This window comes from Acinonyx jubatus, chromosome D1 (genome assembly GCF_027475565.1).
Source record: "Acinonyx jubatus isolate Ajub_Pintada_27869175 chromosome D1, VMU_Ajub_asm_v1.0, whole genome shotgun sequence".
Classification (NCBI taxonomy): Eukaryota; Metazoa; Chordata; class Mammalia; order Carnivora; family Felidae; genus Acinonyx; species Acinonyx jubatus.
In genome coordinates, this window is record NC_069390.1 from 50,920,324 (window position 1) to 50,940,617 (window position 20,294).

Consider the following 20,294-nt stretch of genomic DNA (forward strand, 5'->3'; position numbering starts at 1 on the left):
GTCAAGAGCCATATTCACTAGTTGGCCCAATATTGTAAAATCATATGAGTCCTCCTCTCCAACTGGAAATATGAGTCATCCACAGCTTCTGCCCTGGTTGCATACATTTGTCTAATCTCAAGCAACAAAATCATTGTTTAACTAAAAAAAAAAAAAATTCAACACAGATTCATAATAAAGTTAGCACACTGACAATACAATGAAAGTTGTTTAATCGGGAACATCTCCCACAAATATATAGGAAACATCATATTTAATGGTGAAATGTTAAAAATATTCTCTTTAATGTCAAGAACACTAAAATATACCCTGTATCAAAGTCCTTGTTCCACATTTAATTACAGCTCCACTGATCACAGTCAGATAACAATTACAACACTAAGGATTAAAAGATAAGAAATAAAATGTCTAGGGGCACCTGGGTGGCTCAGTCAGTTAAGCGTCTGATTCTGGCTCAGGTCATGATCTCACAGTTCGTGGGTTCGAGCCCCATGTCAGGCTCTGTGCTGATAGCTCAGAGCCTAGAACCTGCTTCAGATTCTGTGTTTCCCTCTCTCTCTGCCCCTCCCCCACTCATTCATTTTCTCTCTCTCTCTCTCAAAAATAAATAAACATTAAAAAAAATAAAGTTTTTAAAAGAAATAAAATGTCTATTATTTGCGGATAGTATGACTACCTGCCTAAAGAATTCCATAACATCTATAATCACATTGTTATGATTAACAGAAGGGTCAGCAAGTTTGTTAGGAGAAAATCCTGATGAAAAAGTATAAACCTAGCCTAAGAAATTGGTGTTAACAGAATGACATGGAAGACACTTGTCACAAATACTCCATAATTAAATTCACAGGGTTTTCAGAGAATCCATAAATCATTTTGAAGATTCCAGCCAGTCTGCTCAAGGTCAGACTAGATTTACCTCTTTGTCTAGATTTACCTCTTTGCTGGCTAAAAGTTAATTTGCTTATCAATGAAAAAAAGAGCAAGACTTAAGTGATCCCAGACTTTTACAAATCTGTTTTTGCAGTTTGTTCACTGACAACAGTCTACTCTTTGTATCTATCCCATGAGTACATTTGCATGTGAATATATAACTAAATGTCACCTATATTATTCTTTCATGTCTGTATAGAAGCTAAATTTACAAAATTGTATGCCTGCAAGAAACCATACAGAACGTAATTTTTATTTTTATTTTTATATGAAATTTATTGTCAAATTGGTTTCCATACAACACCCAGTGCTCATCCCAACAGGTGCCCTCCTCAATGCCCATCACCCACTTTCCCCTCCCCCCTAAACCGCCCCCCTCATCAACCTTCAGTTTGTTGTCAGTATTTAAGAGTCACTTATGGTTTGCCTCCTTCCCTGTCTATAACTTTTTCCTCCCTTCCCCTCCCCCCTGGTCTTCTGTTGAGTTTCTCATGATCCACATATGAGTGAAAACATATGGTATCTGTCTTTCTCTGCCTGACTTATCTCACTTAGCATAACACTCTCCAGTTCCATCCACGTTGCTACAAATGGCCGATTTCAAGAATGTAGTTTTTTTAAAAAAGAGAAGCAAACCAAGAAACAGACTCTTAACTATAGAGAACAAACTGATATTACTGGAGGGGAGGTGGGTGGGGTGGATGAGTTAAATAGGGGATGGGGTTAAGGAGGGCACTTGTGGTGGTGGGCACTGGGTGTTTTCTGTAAATAATGAATCACTAAATTCTACACCTGAAACTAATATTACACTATATGTTAACTAATTGGAATTTACATAAAAATTTGCAGAAAAAAAATAAATATATATGTAAAAGCATTAAAAAAAGAATGTAATTTTAAAACCATGTAATTAACACTAACAATAGAATAATAAAGAATCTAAGAGTAAATCTACTGAAAGTGTATAAGAACTTTATGAAAGAAAGTTATGGAACTTTATTGAGGCACATAAAGAAATACCTAAATAATAGAGAAACAAACCATATTTGTAAAGACAAGTCTCAACAATGATGGCATTTTCCCCCCCAAAAAAATTCTCAAACTCAATGTAATTATAGACAAAAGCTTAACAAGGTTAAAAGTTTACATTAAAATAATATGAGAATCTATTTAAAAGTCAAAAGTAACCAACACTACTAGAAGAAAAAAAATAAAGGGGAGGTACTTGCCGAAGCAGATAATAAAGTATTTTACAAGTCAATACCATTTAGAATAATCTCTAATAATGACAGAGGATAAACAAATATGGCAAAGGCAGAGAATAAGAGCCTAGAAAACAAAAACCTTCCATACACAAGCTCTGTTTATTAGAGAGACAGTGATACAAATCAGAAGAGGAACATTATTAGATTAATGAGGGTAGGAAAATCATCTATCTGTATGGAAAATATTCAAGATTCCTACTCACATAGATTAATGATTTCTTTTTTTTTTTTAACGTTTATTTACTTTTGAGACAGAGAGAGACAGAGCATGAATGGGGGAGGGTCAGAGAGAGAGAGGGAGACACAGAATCTGAAACAGGCTCCAGGCTCTGAGCTGTCAGCACAGAGCCCGATGCTGGGCTCGAGCTCATGAACCGTGAGATCATGACCTGAGCCGAAGTCGGACGCTTAAGCGCTGAGCCACCCAGGCGCCCCCAATGATTTCTGATAATAAGGCAATTCCACTCATATGAGTACATCTTTTAGAAAAATTTCAAACATCTTCAAATAGGAACTTGCACAAAAATTGACCAGTCTTTATGTTGCAGTATGCTCCCCCTAAACATACTTTATTGAGGGTTTTTATCATGAATAGATGTTGTACTTTGTCATATCTTTTTTCAGCATCTATTGAAATGATATGTTAAAAATATCATCTATTGAAAGGATCATTCTTATCCTTTCTTCTATTAATGTCATGTATCACATTGATTGATTTGTGAATATTAAACCACCCTTGCAACCCAGGAATAAATCCCCCTTGTCCATGGTGACTTTTTTAATGTATTGTTGGATTTGGTTTGCTAGTTTTTATTGAGAAGTTTTGCATCTACATTCATCAGAAATACTGGCCCATAGTTCTCTTTTTAGTGGAATTCCTATCTGGTTTCCTATCAGGGTAATCCTGGCCTCATAAAATGAATTTGTAAGTTTCCCTCCCTTTTCTATTTTTTGGAATAGTTTGAGAAGAATAGGTACTAATTCTTTAAACATTTGGTAGAATTCCCCTGTGAAGCCATCTGGTCCTGGACTTTTGTTTGTTGGGAGATATTTGATTACCGATTCAATTTCTTTGCTGACTACCGGTCTGTTCAAGTTTTCTGCTTCTTCCTGTTTCAGTTTGGGTAATTTATATGTTTCTAGGGACTTATCCATTTCTTCTAGGTTGTCCAATTTGTTGGCATATGATTTTTCATAATATGCTCTTATAATTGTTTGTATTTCTGTGGTGTTGGCTGTTATGTCTCCACTCTCATTTGCAATGTTGTTTATTCTGGTCCTTTCTCTTCTATAAATTTTGATAAGTCTGGCTAAAGATTTATCCATTTTATTAATGTTTAATTAATTATTAATTAATTAATAATTAATTATATATTTTATATAAATTATATATTTTTATTATATAAATTATATATATTATATATATTTTTAATATATATAATATATATAAATTATATATATATTATGTATATAATATATAATATATATATAAATTATATATATTTTTATTATATAAATTGTATATATAATTAATTAATTATTAATTATAAATAATTAATAATTAATGTTTAATTAATTATTAATGAAACCTCCTGGTTTCATTGATCTACTCTACTGGGTTTTTTAGTCTCTGTATCATTTATTTCTGCTCTAATGATTCTTATTTCCTTCCTTTTGCTGGCATTAGGCTTCATTGGTTGGTCTTTTTCTAACTTCTTTAAGTGTAAGGTTAGATTGTTTATTTGAGGTTTTTCTTGTAGACCTACACTGCTATATACTTCCCTCTTAGGACTACTTTTATAGTATCTCAAAGGGTTTGGAGCAAGTGTTTTCATTTTCACTTGTTTCCATGTAGTATTTTTTAAATTCTTCTTTGATTTCCTGCTTTATCCATTCATTGTTTAGTAGCATGTTGTTTAGCCTCCACGTATTTCTGGGATTCCCAAATTCTTTCTTGTGGTTGACTTCTAGCTACATAGTGCTATAAAAAGGTGCATGGTATGACTTCAATCTTCTTGTGTTTGCTGATACCTGTTGTGTGACCTAATATGTCATCTATTCTGCAGAATATTCCATGTGCACTTGAAAAGAATGTGTTTTCAGGATGTCTTAGGATGGAGTGTTCTGAATATATCTGTTAGGTCCATCTGGCCCACTTTGTCATTAAAAGCCATTATTTCCTTGTTTATTTTCTGTGTAGATAATCTGCCCATCGATGTAAGTTAGGCGTTAAAATCTCCTACTATCATTGCATTGTTATCAATTAATTCCTTTATGTTTGTAATTATTTTATGTATTTAGATGCTCTCATGTTGTGTGCATAAATATTTACAACTGTCTAACTTCTTGTTGGACTGTCCTCTTACTTATAACATAGTGCCCTTTTTTGTCTCTTATCACAATCTTTAAAGTCTAGTTTCTCTGATACAAGTATTGCTATTCCACCTTTCATTTGACATCCATTTGCATCATAAATGTTTCTCCATCCCCTCACTTTCAATCTGCAGGTGTCTTTAGGTCTAAAATGAGTCTCTGTTAGGTAGGATATAGATGAGTCTTGAGGGGTTTTTTTAATCCATTATGATACCCTATGTCTTTGATTGAAATATTTAGTCCATTTACATTCAGAGTAAGTATTGATAGGTATGTATTTATTGTCATTTTATTACATGTTTTGTGGTTGTTTCTAGAGATTTTCTCTGATCCTTTCTGTCTTTCTCTCTTTTATATTTGCTGATTTTCTTTGGTGATATATTTGGATTTATTTCCCTTATTCTTTGCAAGTTTATTTTTGGGTTTTGATATATGGTTACCATTAGGTTTGTTTATAAACTGTTCTCCAATTACCTATATCGGATTAGTCTATAGTAAGTTGAGGGTTGTTCCAGTTTGAACCCATTCTTTTCTCCTTTCCATCCTCCATGCCCACATTTTAGGGTTATGTTATTATATTTTATATCCTTTTAATGTATGTGAGTTCCTTGACTGATTTTTAAAGAAATATTCATTTTTATTGCTATTGTGTTTCCTGCCTTTACACTGTCACTTTTGGTCTCTCTTTTACACTCAAAGATTCTTCTTTAATATTTATTGCAGGGCTGGTTTAGTGCTAATGAACTTTAGTTTTTGTTTGTCTGTAAAACTCTTTATCTCTCCTTCTTCTGAATGACAGCCTTACTGGAAGAGTATTCTTAGGTATAGATTTTTCCCACTCAGCACTCTGAATATATCATGCCACTCCCTTCTGGCTTGCCATGGTTTCTGCTGAGATATCTCCAGTCAGCCTTATGGGTTTTCTGCTGTAAATTAAGGACTTCTTTTGCCTTGTTGCTTTTAAGGTTTTTCTTTGGCACTTTTTTTTTCAAACTTAATTACAATATATCTTAGTGTGGGCCTGCTTTTGTTGATTTTGATGGGAGTTCACCGTGCCTCCTAGATCTGGATATCTATTTCCTTCTCCAAATTAGGGAAATTTTCAGCTATTATTTTTTCAAATAAACTTTGTGTCTCCTTTACTCTCTCTTTTTTTGTCGGACTCCTATAATACAAATGTTATCATGTTTGATAGAGTCACTGAGTTCCCTAAGTCTATTCTTGTTTTGCACAATTCCTCCTTCTCTCTTCTGTTCAGCTTCATTTTTCTCCATTGCTTTGTCTTCTAGGTCATCAATTCAATCTCTGCTTATTCCAATCTGCTATTCATTGCATCTAGCATGTTTCTAATCCATCAATGCACTCTTCATATCTGATTGACTCTTTTTTAACTCTTTTATCTCTGTGGTAAGGTCTCACTGATGTCTTCCATTCTTTTCTCAAGTCCAGTGAGTATCCTTATGATTACTGCTTCAAATTCTCCATCAGGTATGTTACTTATATTTGTTTCACTTAGATCTCTGGCTGTGACCTTATCTTGGTCTTTCACTTGTGATAAATCCCTATGTTGTTTTTGTATTTTATCTAAGCTAGTTATTTCTCCTGCTCCTGAAAGTAATGGCTTTATGAAGAAGAGGTCATGCAGTGCCCAGGACCTGGTGCTTTAGGGAGTGTCTCCAGTATGTGCTGCATGCTCTGTGCTGCTGTGTTTCTCTGCTCTATCCTTCAGGCCAGTCCTCTGCAGAGGCTCTCCTTGTCTGCTGTGGGCAATGTTTCACCTCTGGTCTGAACGTGGTGAGTTTTAACTAGGTGTCTGGTCTGCTTATGAAATGAGACCTGCCACCACCTCTTCTGCAACTGAAGCCCTGCAAAACTCTGGTTGAGAGATGTAGTGTGCACAGGGGTTTGTGCTGCTCTTCTAGTGGAAGGGCTGATCATGCTGCGATTGAGGCAACATGAATGAGAAGGGCAGTTCTACTGGAGCACAGAGGATGGGGCTTGGTGTATAGAGTTAGGCAGCCAGTGTCCATGCTCTGTGTACTGCTTCCTGTAGGTGGCTCTGTATTTATGCTGATGGACAGGGGAGGGAAATGATGCCAGGCAGCTCCTTTTTTCTTAGAGAAATGTCTCCATGAAAGCTGTCTTTCAGGAAAATACTTCAAGTAGAGTAAATAATCTCCCCACTGTGTGCTCCAGGTGCCTTTCACCTCGCTCCTTCCACTCTATCTGTCCCTGGGTTGTTTGCCTGCCTTCTCTCCAGGAGCAGCACAGTGCCCTTCACACTCTACCCCAGCCAAGCCCCCTGACTTTTAAAACTCCAGGCTTTAAGCCTTACTTGTTGCAAGAACTCACAAAATCCAGCCCCTCTCACTTTCCAAGCCAATGGCCATGGGGAAATGTTCTCCTTGTGCATTCCCCACTGTGTGCTCCTCTCTCTCTCTCTCTCTCTCTCTCTCTCTCAATCTCTACCCGCCCCCTTCTCTGTGACCATGTCTCCCTCCACTCTGCAACAGCCAGGGCCCATTTCTCCTCTAAACCACATCTCCATACTTCCTACCTTCTTCAGTGTGGTCTTTTCTCTTCCTTTCATTGTGGAGTTTATTCTGTCAGTCTTCCTGTCAATTTCTGGGGTATTTAGGATAAGCTGATAGTTATCTAGTTGTGTTCATGGGGCAAGGCAAGCCTAGAGCCCTTCTATTCTGCCATCTTGTTTCCCCTAGCTGGTACTTTCTTATACTTTTTATCTCCTTGTTGAAGTTCTCACTGTGTTCGTCCATTTTTCTCCTCAGTCTGATGAGCACATGTATGACCGTTACTTTTAACTTTTTACCAGGTAAATTATGTATCTGTCTCATTAAAGTTTTTTCCAGAGGTTTTATCTTATTCCTTCATTTGGAACTTATTCATCTATTTCTTCATTTTTCTTGATTCTCTATGTTGGTTTCTATACAGTAGATGAATCAACTATCTCTCCCAGTTTTGAAGGAATGGCCTCAGGTTAGAGGTGAGCCTTGTTGTTCAACCCTTCTTCAGGCCTTTGTTGTCTCTCAACCTTTGTGCTTGTCCAAGTAACCTATTATATTTTTAATAGTTTCCAGTAGTTGAAGACGTGCCAAGACCTGTCACTGTTCCTAAAGGGATGATCTAAACACCTAAATTCAGGATTTTTAGAAGCCAAACCTTCATACAGCAGATTTTAAAAGAATGCAAATATATACAGTTCTGTAGAATCACAAATATAAGCCCCACTTGCCAGATGATCTAGTGGTGTCCCCAGGTGCCAGTCTGAAAAATTGGGGCTCCAGGTGAGTATGTAACATTTTTTCTTGGAAATACCAGCAAGCTGGAGCAAGGCAGAGGGAGAGCCCCAATATGGCATCCACAACCTATATTCCTTGAGAGAAGCTCCACAGTTCACTAAATGTGTGCCAAACCTGAAGCCTGCCCCTCAGGCCAAACTTAAGGACAAGTAAGAAGCCTCCTTCACAGAAATATTGGGGAGTGGGTGGAGTACGCCTCAGGCTGCTATCTGAATACAGTCCCGGGGTGGTAGCCTATCAAGAATCACCTTTCTGATTGCCACAGTCCCATGGAACTCCTGGCCACCAGAGCAAGGTAATCAAGGGGCCCTGTGGAGCATGGCAGGAGAGTACAGCAATAGCTCCTGACCTCCATGTTTTTTGGAAAGGATTACAGCCAGCTCTTAGGTGCATGTTTAATTAGAAGTCTGATCCTCAGGCTACAGCCATGATGATTAGCTAATAGGCCTCCTTCACAGAAAGACTGAGCTCCTAGGTCTGTGGCCTCTTGCTGTGCCCTAGGGGTAACAGGGGTCTAAAAACTCTTCTCCTTTGATTATAGTCCTTTGGGACCAACAAGCATAAGTTCCACTGGCTTCCAGAGCCAGGTGATGTAAAGCTGTCCTCTGGCAACAGCCACAAAAATCAGGGTGCTGGCTAGGGGTATGAGCTCCCTTCTGGGTGACATTGACTACTACAATCCCATGAGACCAGGGCCTGAAGCTCCCCTTGACTCCAGACACAGGTAGTCAAGAGGCATCCCCTGAGAAAAACTGCCACAAAGATTGGGGGACCAGAAATATATAAAATCCCCCTTTCAGGAGATACTGGTGCTCTGGAACACAGTAAAGGGAGAGTGTAAAGATGGTGCCCACCAGTCTCCATCCCCTGAAGGTGTTCCAGCAGGTTCCCAACTATGTGTGTTAAATTAGATGCCCACCCCTTAAGCCAATGCTTTAATATGAGCAGGTGAGTCTCCTTCACTTTAAGCCTGGACATGGTCAGCTACTTCTGAGCTGGGCCCTAGGGCAGGTAACAGAGTGTGTGGGCCTTTTAATAGTTGTGTCCCAGATCACTACAATTTTGTGGGTTTCAGCTCACAAGTCTAATTGGTTTTCAAAGTTAGATATATTTGGGGGTTCATTTCTCAAGGGCAGGTCTAAAAGTTGAGGTTCCAATGGGTTCAACCACTTCACTCTTTAAGGGAAGCTCTGGTTTTGAGGTTTTTCTTTTCCCATTTCTGGTTTGTCACAACAGGGGTACAGTTTATGGCAAAACTGTGTCCCAGCCTTTCCTCCCCACTTCAATGTGGTTTTCTTCTTGTTTGCCCATTGTGCAGTCATCACTCAGCCAACCTTAGTTTTTTTAAGAGGAAATTATTCCATATGTAGCTATAAAACTCAGTGTATCCATGGAAGGAGGTAAGTTCAGGCTCTTCCCATGCTGTCATCTTGAACTGGAGATGAGTGTATAAGCTCTTTTCTGGGAGATACCAGTGAGCTGGAACAAGGCAGAGGGAGAGTGCCAAGATGGTGTCCACAGCCTACATTCCACAAAAGCAGCTCCATAGTCCACTAGATATATGCCAAACCTAAAGGGTGACCCTCAGCCTTGCTCAAGACAAACAGACTGGTATCCTTCACAGAAAGACTGAGAGTTGACATGAGATTGAGAAATGAAACCCAGTCCTTTCTCAGTACTGGGGGGTTGACCTACGTAACAGGAGCCAGCTGTATGGTGGAATGAATTTGCTTGTAAATCTGATTTTGAGGTCATGGGATTTCTTCACCCTCTTCACTAGTTTATACAACATTTACTGAGATCTTGCCATATACAGAAAATGTGCTCATACCATGAAAGAATCTGAAGTGGATCAAACACACTCTGTCATCCATCTATATACTCATAGCATAGCAATAGAGAAGACATGAGCACTGAAACAAGACTCAGCAGAAGAGTGCAAAAAAAATCCGCTAAGAACTGTAACATGGTAGCACTCATATAGAAATTCTCAGAGATTCAAATTAAACACAAGGGAACACTGCACCTAGAGACATTTCCCTTGATGCCCCTTGTTCTCATAGAGTTGATCTTAAAACCAATTATGTGCTGGGGAGAAAATAACTCCTATTTGAATGTTTCTTCAGGCCAAGAAACTTATAATATAACCTATATCATTCTATTGTCATTAATGTAATGTGAGCTAGTACTACCAGAACAACTTCTTTCCATTACTCAGCTCCTTCTCACTGCTTAGGTCACCTTCCTCTCCCCCAAGACTTAAGTAAATGTAGCTAGTTACTGTTGGTTCTTGGATCCAAATTTGTCTGTAACTGATATCAAAACTCTTGCTTGTTAGAAAACAAAACACTTTCCATGGGATTTACATATGAGGGAAAACTGTCAGCAATAACGTGACTAAAAAGTTCTAATATAAAAGATAGAGAACAGTGAAATTCTCTCCTTCTCACCATAAACACACAATATGCGTTTAACAGTTTAAGCTTGCTTTAGTGTTGAATCATCCAAATGAGCCAACATAATGTTGGGAATGTTGTTAATTTTCAACTGAACAACTGTAGAAAAACAACTTTAGCAAAAAAAAAAAAGTCTTTTACAGGAGATAAAAACTAAATCTAACATAAAGGTCTTTCACAGAAAATAAAAGTAACAAGTTTTATTACAACCGGGGGCCTGCTTCTCTTTGTCCTTGAGTGACTTGTGAACTGGAACAGTAAAGCAGTTAAAGCACTTTTCCTGAGGAAGAAACTCTAATGTGCCCATGTCTTTTCTCCCTAATTCTTCACCTATCCTGTTTCTGCTATGTTTATTATCACGCGTTCACCACCCCTCACCATTGGTACACACACACACACACACACACACACACAAACATCAATTTTAGTCTTCTATTTACAGTAATTTTAAATTCTTTTAATGTTTATTTATTTTTGAGAGAGACAGAGTGTGAGTGGGAGAGGGGCAAAGAGAAAGGGAGACAAAAATCTGAAGCAGACTCCAGGTTCCCAGCTGTCATCAAAGATCCTGACACAGGGCTCAAACTCACAAACCGCAAGATCATGACCCTAGCCAAAGTTGGATACTTAACCAACTGAGCCACCCAGGTGCCCCTATTTGCAGTAATTTTTAAAACCAAGATCTCACACACACACACACCAGGCATCACAATATAAACAAATAAATAAACAGGATTCTTTTTAATCAGCTGGATTTTTTATTTTATAAACTTGATATGTTACATTTTCTAAATTTAAGGTGTTCGGTGTATTACTTGATTCATTTATGCAATATGATTGCCATTCAATATTATGTATAAACACATTTATATATTATTATCTATATTCACTATACTATGCGTTAGATTTCTATGGCTTATTTGTCAGTCATTACAAGTTTGTAGTCTTAAATAGCATCAGTTTTTATTCCCCCATGCCAGCTATCAGCAGAGAGCCATTTTACTCTGTTTTTTTGGTAGGTTTGACTTTTTTTGATTGAACATATAAGTGATATCCTACAATACTAGTCTTTCTCTGACTTATCTCACTTAGCATAATGTGCTCAAGGTCCATTCATGTTGTTGCAAATGGCAGGATAACCTCCTTTCTTGTGACTTAATAATATTCCATTACAAATATACACCACAGTCCGACTTTGGCTCAGGTCATGATCTCACGGTCTGTGAGTTCGAGCCCCGCATCGGGTTCTGTGCTGACAGCTCAGAGCCTGGAGCCTGTTTCAGATTCTGTGTCTCCCTCTCTCTCTGCCCCTCCCCTGTTCATGCTGTCTCTCTCTATCTCAAAAATAAATAAACGTTAAAAACAAATTTTTAAAAACAAATATACACCACAGCTTTTCTACCTATCATTCATTGATGGACATTTGAGTTGTTTGCATATCTTGACCAGTGGGAATAATGCTGCGATAAACATGAGTGTGCCTATATCTCATCAAAATCTTGTTTTCACTTCCTTTGGGTACATACCCAAAAGTGGAATTGCTGGATCGTATAGGTCTATTTTCAATTTTTTGAAAAACCTCTATATTGTTTTCCACAATAGTAAGACTAATTCCAGCAGTAGTGTATAGGGATTCCCTTTTTTTTTTTTTTAATTTTTTTTTCAAGTTTATTTATTTTTTTTGGGACAGAGAGAGACAGAGCATGAACGGGGGAGGGGCAGAGAGAGAGGGAGACACAGAATCAGAAACAGGCTCCAGGCTCTGAGCCATCAGCCCAGAGCCTGACGCGGGGCTCGAACTCACGGACCACGAGATCGTGACCTGGCTGAAGTCTGACGCTTAACCGACTGCGCCACCCAGGCGCCCCTAGGGATTCCCTTTTAACCCTATCCTTGCTAGCAATTATCATGCCTTCTTGAAGATAGCCATTCCAATAAATGTGAAGTGATATTTCACTATGGCTTTTATTTGCATCTCCTTCATGATCAGTGATGCTGAACATCTTTTCATGTGCCCATTAGCCATTTTGATGTTCTCTTTGAAAAAATATCTATTTAGTTCTTCTGCCCATTTTTTACCTGGATTGTGTGTTCTCTTGTTGTGTTAGTTCTTTACACATTTTGGATATTAATCCCTTATCCAAGATATGGTTTGCAAAATTTCTCTCATTCTGCATGCTGCGATTTCATTTTGTTAATTGTTTCTTTCATTGCATAGAATTTTTGCTATTGTTGGTGCTTTTGGCCTCATTCCCAAAAAAAACTATTCCCAAGACCAATTTCAATGAGTTTCTTCTCTATACTTTCTTCTAGGGGGTTTAAGGTATCAGAGCTTATGTTTAAGTAATCCATTTCAAGTTAATTTTTGTCAGTGGTGTGAGATAGGAGACCAATTCCATCATTCTACATGCGTTTCTCCACTTTTCTCAGCAGCATTTGTTGAAGAAACTATCCTTCTCACCATTGAATGTTCTTGGCTCCATTACCAAATATTATTTGAGTATATAGGGCATGATATAATTCTAGGATTTCTATTCTGTTCCTTTGGTCTATTTATTTTTACACTAGAGCTACACTGTTTTTTATTGCTATGACTTAGTAGTATAGTTAAAATCACGAAGTGTGATACCTCCAGATTTGTTCTTTTTTTCCTCAGGATTTCTTGAGCTACTCAGGGTCTTTTGTGGTTCCACCACAAATTTTAGGATTATTTCCTCTTATTCGGTAAAGAATATCTTTAGCATTTTGATAAGGATTACATTAAATCTGTAGATAGCTTTGAATAGATTGGCCATCTTAACCATATTTATTCTTAGGATTCATGAGGATGAGATGTCTTTCCATTTGTTTTATGTCTCTTTCAATTTCTTTCAGCCAAGCCTTCTGGTTTCCATTATACAGATCTTTCACATCCTTAATTTATGCCTAAGTATTTTATTGTTTTTGAAGTTATTGTGATTGGGATAATTTTCTTTCTTTCTTTTTTTTTTTTTAAGTTTTTATTTAAACTCCAGTTAGTTAACATACAAGTGTAGAATTTAGTGATTCATCACTTACATACAACACCCAGTGCTCATTACAACTGCCCTCAAAACCCATCCCCCACCTACCTCCCTCCAGTAACCCTCAGTTTGTTCTCTACAAATAGTTAAGAATCGGTTTTCTGTTTTGCCTCCTTTTCCCCTATGTTTACTTGTTATGTTCCTTAAATTCCACGTATGAGTAAAATCATATGGTATTAGCTTTAATTGACTTACTTATTTTGCTTAGCATAATATTCCCTAGCTCTACCCATGTCGTTGCAAATGGCAAGATCTCATTCTTTTTTATGGCTAATTGGCTAATATCCTGTGTGTGTGTGTGTGTGTGTGTGTGTGTGTGTGTGTGTGTGTGGTGTGTGTACTCACCACATCTTCCTTATTCATCCATCAGTCCTTGGACATTTGAACTGTTTCCATAATTTGGCTAGTGTTGACAATGCTGCTATAAACATCGAGGTGCATGTATCTGTTCAAATCAGTATTTTTGTATCCTGTGGGTAAGTATCTAGTAGTGCGATTGCTAGATCATAGGGTAGTTCTATTTTTAACTTTTTGAGGAATCTCCATGCTGTTTTCCAGAGAGGCTGCACCAGTTTGGGTTCCCACCAACAGTGTAAAGAGGGTTCCCTCTTTTCTCCCCATCTTCACCAACACCTGTTGTATCCCATGCTGTTAATTTTAGCCATTGTGACAGGTGTGAGGTGATAGCTTACTGTAGTTTTGATCTGCATTTCCCTGATAATGAATGATGTTGGGCATCTTCTCACGTGTCTGTTGGCCATCTGTTTGTCTTCTTTGGAAAAATGTCTATTCGTGTCTTCTGCCCATTTTTTAAACTGGATTATTTGGTTTATGGGTGTTGAGTTTTATAACTTCTTTATATATTTTGGATACCAACCCTTTATCAGATATGTCATTTGCAAATATCTTACCCCAGTCCATAGGTTGCCTTTTAGTGTTGTTGCTTGTTTCCTTCATTGTGAAGAAGCTCTTTATCTAGATGAAGTTCCAATAGTTCATTTTTGCTTTTCTTTCCTTGGCCTCAGGAGACATATCCAGAAAGAAGTTGCTATGGCCGATGTCAAAGAGATTGCTGCCTGTGTTCTCCTCTAGGAATTTGATGGCTTTCTGTCTCACATTTAGGTATTTAATCCATTTTGAATTTATTTTTATGTATTGTGTAACAAGTGGTCCAGTTTCATTCTTTTGCATGTTGTTCTCTAGTTTTCCAAACACCATTTGTTGAAGATTTTCCCCTTGTATATTTATTCCTCCTTTGTTAAAGATAATTTTCGGTTTATATCTGGGTTTCCTATTCTCTTGCATTGATGTATGTGTCTTTTTTTGTGCCAGCACCATACTGTCTTGATCACTGTAGCTTTGTAATATAAATTGAAGTCCAGAATTGTGATGCTACCAGCTTTGCTTTTCTCTTTCAAGACTGCTTTGACTGTTTGGGGTTTTTTGTTGCTTCATACAAATTTTAGGATAGTTTGTTCTACCTCTGTGAAAAATGCTTGTGGTATATTGATAGGGATTGCATTAAATGTGTAGATTGTTTTGGGTAGTACAGACAATTTACCAGTATTTGTTCTTCCAATCCATGAGCTTGGAATGTTTTTCCATTTCTTTCTGTCTTCTTCAATTTCTTTTTTTGTTTGATGTTTGCTGTTGTTGTTTGTTGTTGTTTTTTAAGTAGGCTCCATGCTCAGCATGGAGTCCGAAGTGAGGCTTGAGCTCATGACCCTGAGATCAAGACCTGAGCTAAGATCAAGAGCCACACACTTAACTAACTGAGCCACCCAGGAGGCCCCTCTTCAATTTCTTTCATCAGTGTTTTACAATTTTCAGAGTATAGACCTTTTACCACTTTGGTTAGGTTTATTTGTAGGTATCTTACAGGTTTTGGTGCAATTGTAACTGGAAATGATTCCTTGATTTCTCTTCCTGCTGCTTCATTATTGGTGTATAGAAATGCAACCGATTTCTGTACGTTGATTTTGTACCCTGCAACTTTACTGAATTTGTGTGGGTATTTTTTGGTGGAGTCTTAAGGGTTTTCTATATCATATCATCTATAAATATCATATCATCTATAAATACTGAAAGTTTTACTTTTTCCTTGTCAATTTAGATACAATATTATTACTTCTTGTTGTCTAATTGCTGAGGCTGGGACCTCTAGTACTATGTTTAACAACAGTGGTGAGAGCGGACAACCCTGTCTTATTCATAACCATAAGGAAAAGCTCCACTTTTTCCTCACTGAGGATAATAATAGCTGTGAGTTTTTCACAAGGCCTTTATTATGTTGAGGTATGTTCCCGCCACCACTACTTTGTTGAAGGTTTTTATCATGCATGGATGTTGTACTTTGTGAAATGCTTTTTCTGCATCTATTGAGAGGATCATATGGTTCTTATTAATGTACTGTATCATGTTAATTGATTTGTAAATATTGAACAACCTTGCACCCCAGGAATAAATCCCACTTGATCGTGGTGAATGATTCTTTTAATATACTATTGAATTTGATTTGCTAGTACTTGTTGACAATTTTTGCATCCATGTTCATCAGGGATATTGGCCTGTAATTCTCTTTTATACTGGAGTCCTTGTCAACATAATCCTGGCTTCCTAGAATGAGTTTGATAGTTTTCCTCCCATTCTCTTTTTTGGAACAGTTTAAGACGAAGAGATATTAACTCTTCTTTAATGTTTGGGACAATTTCCCTGTGAAGCCATCTGGTCCTGGAATTCTGTTCCTTGGGAGATTTTTAACTACTGATTTAATTTCTTTGGTGGTTATCAGTCTGTTCAAGTCTTCTATTTCTTCCTGTTTCAGTTTTGGTAGTTAATATGTGTCTGGAGATTAATCCATTCCTTCCAGATTGTCCAATATGAGGGCATATGATTTTTAATACATTCTCTTATAATTGTTTATATTTCTGTGGTATTGTTTGTTATTTCTCCTCTCTCATTTGTGATTTTATTTGTTTGGTTCCTTTCTCTTTTCTTTTGCATAAGTCTGATAGACGTTCATCAATTTTATTATTTCTTTTTTTCTTGTATTTATTTTTGAGAGAGAGAGAGAGAGAGAGTGCGCGAGTGAGCGCAAGCAGGGAAGGAACAGAGAGAGGGAGACACAATCTGGAGCAGGCTCCAGGCTCTGAGCTGTCAGCACAGAGCCTGATGCAGGGCTCGAACTCACAAACCACGAGATCATGACCTGAGCTGAAGTCGAATGCTTAACTGACTGAGCCACCCAGGCACCCCCAACTGTATCCTCATTAGTTGGTTAGTTGGTTAGTTAGTTCGTTCATTAGTTAGACTTTTTGGCAATTTGACACTCCTCTTTATCACAACTCTTCTCCATTTGATTCTTTTAAGTCTAATTTCCTGAACCTAAAGTCAGTTAATATTTGATTTTTGTCTCACTTATATGCCAGTCACTAGGTTAAACTACAGAATAATCACAACAAATGCAAAAGTTTCTTATTACAGCCAGTGTTTCCACAAACCTTGGCACCCTTCTTTACTATTTCCTTGTGTCTTTCCAATACCCCTTCCATAGCTGGGGGAACAGAATTCTTTCCTAGTCCCTACCCTAACCCAACCTGGTTCCATCTCATCACTCTCAGGATTCTGTCTTTCTGACCATACCACGGAGAAATTAAAAGCCTCAACGTAAATAAATTAAACCACTCACCTCTCTGACCACACATACCTACAAACCTGTAGCAATCCATCCTTTCCTCACAGGGAAGAGTTGTCTTTAAAAAAAAAAATTGCCTTAGCTACAATAAGGGTATTCCCTGTGCTCAAAACTTCACATACTTCTTCTCTGGCTATTTCTCTAACAATTACAACCTCTTTTCTCCCTTTATCTTCCCTATCTCCTATGCTATTGGTTTTCCTTCTAATAAAAGAATACATATATTTATCATCTTACCCTTCACTCTAAGCTTCTCCATGTAGTGTGCTTTTCATCTCTCCGATGAATCTGTTCTGCACAATTCAAAGACACCTTTCAATGGCCAAACATACTGATTTTGCTTTTGGTTATCTTGCTTGATCTCTCAGTCATAATTAAAACTATGGATACTCTTGAAGATGCATTCTCCCTTGCTTTCTCTTATTCCTTTTTTTCTCTAGTGACACCCTTTCCTTTATCATCTTTTTCCTTCTGCTCATCATTTAATATTGACATTTCCTTCATTTTTTCACTTTCTGAGTCTACACTCTCTGAATGACCTCATTTCTTCTGACTTTGGCTATCATTTAATTGTTAATGACTTCTAAATCTCCATAAGCAACTGAGGCTTTTTTTTTCCAGAGTTCTGATTTACACATCAAACATCTTACAGGACCTCACTGACAATTTCCTTACATATATAATAGAAATAATGATGATGATGATGATGATGATAGTATAAGTTTTGAGAACAGACAACTTGGTTTGAATCTGAGTTCTATGAATTAATATATAGATCATCTTGAGTAAGTAATTTCAGTTACACAAACCTCAGTTTCCACATCTATAAAATGAGGATATTAGTATCTAATTTCTCCATTTGCTGTAAGAATTAAATGTAATAACTTATATAAACACAGTTATTATTTGCTATATGACAAGTATTAATTATCTGTAATAATAACAAATATATATTACTTAATGCACAAATATGAACCAGTCACTCTACACACATTTTCTCATTTTACTTTCAATTTAGGACAACAAAAATTGAAACTATTTTACTCCTCTGTTTTTTCCATAATTTATTTTCTACATAAATACTCCCTTTCTTTCTTATATGGACACAAATACTAAGACAGTCTCTCAGGCTGAAAAGGGGAGACATTTCTCTCCCTTCCTTTCCTTTCTACCTACTAGACAGGTGAAATAGTCACTAGATTATATCTCAGATCTCAAATTTCTCTCCCCCTCTCTATTCCCAGTTATCATCAACCTATTTTCTGACCCTATACTTTCTATCTGTTATACTTCTATGATCTCTCTGCCTCCTGTATTGCTCCTTCAAAAAAAACAGAATAGAAGAGGGGCGCCTGCGTGGCTCTGTTGGTTAAGTGCCCAACTCTTGATTTTGGCTCAGGTCATGATCTCACAGTTCATTAGTTTGGGTTCTGTGCTGGCAGTGCAGAGGCTGTTTGGGATTCTCTCTCTCTTCCTCTTTCTCTGCCCTTCCCCTGCTCATGTTCTCTCTCTCATTCTCTCTCCCTCTCTCTCTCAGTCTCTCTCTCCCTCTCAAGATAAATTTTTAATAATAGAATAGAATAATCTTTAGAAAGTGACAATCGTATCATTTTCAATTCCCCCATTAAATCAATTCAGTGATTCTCCGTTGCTTATAGACTGAAGTCCAAATGCCTGATCAAATCCTACAGCATCTCTACCTGACTGCAGCTGTCTGAAAGGCCATCCTTCCATCCTTCCCCATCCATGTTTCCCCTTCATCCTAACTGCTAATTCATGTCCCTGCTATACCCAAAGGTACAGGAATCTGTGTCTTTGCCTGTGCCATTTCCTCTATCGAAGTTCACTTCTGCCTTATCAACTAGATGAACTCCTAGTCATCCTTCAGTATTCTCCTCTGACACTTCTTCACCCAATCTTTCTAGAAGTCTACTAAGCTGAGCTGTTATTTTCCATCTCTGTTTCTCTAGGTTTTACACCTACCACTATTAACACATATTTTCTGTCATACAATATATATTTACTTTCAAGTCGCTGTTTTTTTCTAGTTTATGAATTCTTAAGACAAAGATTCTCAGTGACTTTATCCCCATCTCTTGACACAGATAACTTTTTCAATAAAAATCTATGTAACAAATCAATAAGTGTATATCCCATGCACATATGACCACACACTTTATACATATTTTTACTTATATTCCCAAACACAAACACTTATACAACCAGGAACCATAAAGCATGAAAGTAGGAAAAATAAGGCATGTTCACCTGGGCTTAGAGTAGGTAAGGTTGCACAAATAATGGGTTTTTTTCTTCCTACCTTGAACTCAAGAAGAAAATTACAAATTGGCCACTTTACCTTCTGCATGAGATCAGGGTAACGTATGTACACTGTGACAGAGATGATAGAGCAAACTATTGGGTCTTTTGGTAACAAAAGTCCTCAAAAGCTGTCATATTCATCTCAGTTTCTAGATCCAGAGATTTTCAAAATCAAAATACCAGGTTTCCATGTAGGCTTCTGCCTGTAGCAACGGGAAAAGTACAAGGGGATGGAAGTAGAGTCAGCAAAGGGCAGAGAAGTATCGGCCAGGGTCCAGTTGTTACAAAATGAGGTCAATGTAGAAGGTTATTACCCTAGAGATTTTAGTGTAAAAGCCCTATTTTTTTCTACTGTACAGAATCTGATCCCTGCAGGTACCTCTTTATACCTCAAATCAGTCATTTCTAACAGGCTTACCTTGCTTGCAATGGGCCGTGTTTGGACCTTGGCCAGAGTGTGGTGAGTTTTAACTATGCATGCTCTGGTTAGCTTATTAAATGAGATCTGATGCCACTTCCACTATAACTGAAGCCTTGTAGAATGGGGTGCAGGCGGGGGTTTCTGCTGACTCTGCAGAAGGGGCCTATTGCACCGGTGTTAGGCACACTTGCCCAAGAAAGGCAGAACCAGCAGGGTGCAGGGTGGTGGGACCTGTTGTAAGCAAGTTAGGCAGTCAGTGGTGGCTGTGCTGTTATTGAAGTTTATTTATGCTGGAGGTGGGGAGGGACATGGTGCCAGCCAGCTCCTTTGTCCCCAAAGAGAGGTCTCTGTGCTATCTTCTCTCAAAGAACTTCCGGAAGAGTGAATAATTTCCCCTCATGTGTCCCCTAATGTTCCTCAAATCATGTTTCACGCTGTCTGTCTCCAG

At 37.7% G+C, this 20,294-nt stretch overlaps 1 protein-coding gene across 3 annotated transcripts in view; it reads left to right on the forward strand.

Annotated features, from left to right (window-relative positions):
* Positions 1-20,294, forward strand: part of LOC106989642 (interferon-induced very large GTPase 1-like) — a 59,686-nt gene that overhangs the window by 2,641 nt on the left and 36,751 nt on the right. For 2 of the 3 annotated variants that reach the window (XM_053203542.1, XM_053203541.1), the window contains exon 2: positions 14,435-14,531. The exons of the other annotated variant lie outside the window; for it this stretch is intronic. The gene's annotated coding sequence lies outside the window, so the exon portion shown is untranslated. The remainder of the gene's footprint in view (positions 1-14,434; positions 14,532-20,294) is intronic. 3 annotated transcript variants of the gene reach the window in all.